Below are 3437 nucleotides of genomic sequence, written 5' to 3' on the forward strand. Positions count from 1 at the left end.
AATAAGATTAAGGGACTTGTAAGTTATATGAAAAGATGATGTACAGTGGGAGAAAAGATGATTCAATTTGTAAGAGGAAATTTCCCAAATGTTTTCTCCATAAGGAGTTAGCATAAAGGGCCCAAAATTGAGTTATCTCTCCCAGCCAGATCTATACTAAAGGCTGTGGAAAGGTTCATTCGCCCGAACCGAAACATGTACAGTCCAGGCGTGTATAGATTGGTATCTGGCGTTTTCTTTTCAATGGCTCTATTAACCATGTTCCTTAATCTATATCTGTCCATAAAGCTCGAAAAATAATTGTATAATTAGATGAAATAAAATATTATTAAACTCAATTTATTCGAGACTATACAGTGCTGTTAAAAGCATTTGCAACCACATTGGCTGTTGAGAATAAATCGTAATAACAATGAAAATAAAAATCCATATTTAAACCAAAGTTTTTTATACCCTCCACCATAGGATGGAGGTATATTAACTTTGTCATTCCGTTTGTAACACATCAAAATATTGTTCTAAGACCCCATAAAGTATATATATTCTGGGTCGCGGTGAAATTCTGAGTCGATCTGAGCATGTCCATCCGTCCGTCCGTCTGCTGAAATCACGATAACTTCAGAACGAAACAAGGTATCGACTTCAAACTTGGCACAAGTAGTTGTTATTGATGTAGGTCAGATGGTATTGCAAATGGGTCATATCGGTCTACTTTTACGTATAGTCCCCATATAAACGGACCCCCAAATTTGGATTGCGATTGCTCTAAAAGAAGCAAATTTCATCCGATCCGGCTGAAATTTGGTACATAGTGTAAGTATATGGTCTCTAACAACTATGCAAAAATTGGTCCATATCGGTCAACAATTATATATATCCCCCATATAAACCGATGCCCCCATTTGGCTTGCGGAGCCTCTAAGAGAAATAAATTTCATCCGATCCGGCTGAAATTTGACACATGGTGTAAGTATTTGGTCTCTAACAACTATGCAACAAAATTGGTCCACATCGGTGCATAATTATATATAGCCCCTATATAAACCGATCCCCAGATTTGACCTCCGGAGCCCCTTGGAAGAGCAAAATTCATCCGATACGGTTGAAATTTGGTACGTGGTATTAATATATGGCCTCAAACACCCATGCAAAAATTGGTCAATAATTATATATAGGCTCCATATAAACCGAGCCCTGATTTGACCTCCGGAGCCCCTTGGAAGAGCAAATTTCAACCGATACGGTTGAAATTTGGTACGTGATGTTAGTAAACAGAGAATACATATTGGTTGTGGTGACCGAATTTATTGCCAACCTCCTTTTGGCAGTTGCAGCAACTATCTGCTGGCAGTTGTGATACCCGATAAATTCGGTCGACTCAATCGAATTATGGGAAATCTAACCAATACCATATATGGAGTTGGTTGTACTAGACGATGCAATTGATCGTTACTCCCTTCTTATTTGGTTGTAATACCCAACTTTATTAGCACCTTAACCGCATTGAAAATACATTTTTCCTCAAAATATTGTATTTTACATTTTTAAAAGATGGAAAGATACATAAAATCACACTATACCTAAATACAATACATTGATAACAATTTAACAAAAATTGTCCCCTTTAAACGTACCCGCCGCCAGCTTGGATTGTTGAATTGACAGGCAATGGGAGTTAAATCTCTGGGACTCTTAGTACATTAGTACTTATAAATGGAGTCCAAACTGAGCACATAGAATAAAAATGGGCCAACATAGCTTGCCTTAAAAACACAACAAATTAAGTTATAAAATTAGTGTGGAGTTTTAAAAATTTAATAAGAATCTACTCTACATGGTCACATCTTGTAGGGTTTCATAAATAAAATAAAGACGTGGAGATGGATTTTTCCATTAGAGGCCCTTTATAAAGTCGTTGCATGATTTATACTTTTGCCCTTTAACACAAGAAAATTGTTCCACATCTAACACTTTATATAACTCGATCTCCATTTGATCCCAAAAAATTGATTATCCTGACGATTTCGCGAGTAGTTCGTGAAAATATACGACAGACAGTCCACCGAGGATTTAAATAAACTTAGAAACGACTGAAAAATATTCAGTTTTCAGTGGTTTTTATATTAAATTATAAATAAAACACGTTTTCCTTCCACATTGAATAATTTATAATAACAATATTGACATTTAAAAATATTTCCAACGGAATTCGGCTGTGACTATCAATTGTAAGGGCTGAATACTAAATGACGGTTATGAAGGTAGGTTGTACGTATCGAATTCGATCAAAATTTTTCAAGAGAGAGGCAATTAGTTCAGACAACCATTTGACTTGTATTTCAAACAACAATCTATAATAATAAGCGCCAAAAGGTAGAAGGAATCAAATAATGGTTGTAAATAAAGTAAATAGATTGACACAACTGTGATTTCATTCTAAATGCAGAATTTTCATTACAACAATCGATTTTCAACCAATATCTTCTCTGTGTGTATATGGTACAGCGTTGCCAATTTAGCTTTTTTCCCGCTAGATTTGGCTTTTTTTGAAGACGTTTAGCGGGAAAAAAATGCATTTAGCTTTTAGCTTTTTTTCTGGCTTTTTTTCATGCCCCTTTTAGCTATTTTTGGCTTTTTTTATTTTCGACATGTTCCTATTGAAATATGGATAAAACTTCGTTTTTATCTAAGCCTTGCTGTCAGAATAAGGGTTTCCACATATTTCAATTCCTTATATAAACTGTCAGTAAATTATTAGGAATATTAGCATTTGACTCGTTTATTATGATATAACTAAATTAAAATAGTAGATGTGAATTGCTTTGTACATTGAAAAAATATTGTTGTGAGGCCAAAGATTTCATTTCCTTAAAATACGAACGCGAATTTTGGTTATAATAGCATTTGTGAATTTCTCTTATATAAACTGTTTTCCTTGTCCAATAGCCGATAAATTTTTTGTCCTTATAGTTAAGTGATTCAACTTAAAAATGGGTATCTTTTCATGAAAGAAGGCTAGGGTCAATTCTAAAAAATTCTTAAAATTAATGAAATAGTCTTTAAATTTGTGGAGTTTTTGTATCTTGACCACAAACCAAAATAGCGTTCAAAAATAGAAGAGGTTTTTCAACATTTTATTTTAAAAACGTATACATAGAATAATTTCTACTTAAAGTCGAGTCTGAATTTGGAAATTTAAGTTGTCGTTAGCACGTTTTTAAAGCACTGTGATAGCTCATGAAGAAAAAGCTGAAAAAAACGAATATTTAAATTCAAATTTGACTCGGAATCAATACCAAAATCATTAGTGTACAAAATCTTTGGAACCGAATATAGAAATAATTAAGGAAATAAAGTTTTGAATGTGGTATTATTTTTTTAACATCAAAAAATGCAATGATAAAATTCGTAGTGATAGGATCAAAACAAATCTGCTA

At 33.5% G+C, this 3437-nt stretch overlaps 1 long non-coding RNA gene across 1 annotated transcript; it reads right to left on the minus strand.

The window, feature by feature from the left end:
• Positions 1 to 1510: 1510 nt before the first annotated feature.
• Positions 1511 to 2210, minus strand: LOC142231797 (uncharacterized). Its single transcript, XR_012720924.1, has 2 exons — positions 1835 to 2210; positions 1511 to 1763 (listed from the first exon to the last, which is right to left on the minus strand). It is a non-coding gene; the product is annotated as an uncharacterized LOC142231797 (long non-coding RNA).
• Between the last annotated feature and the right edge of the window lie 1227 nt (positions 2211 to 3437).

This window comes from Haematobia irritans, chromosome 3 (genome assembly GCF_050003625.1).
Source record: "Haematobia irritans isolate KBUSLIRL chromosome 3, ASM5000362v1, whole genome shotgun sequence".
In the NCBI taxonomy this organism is placed as follows: domain Eukaryota; kingdom Metazoa; phylum Arthropoda; class Insecta; order Diptera; family Muscidae; genus Haematobia; species Haematobia irritans.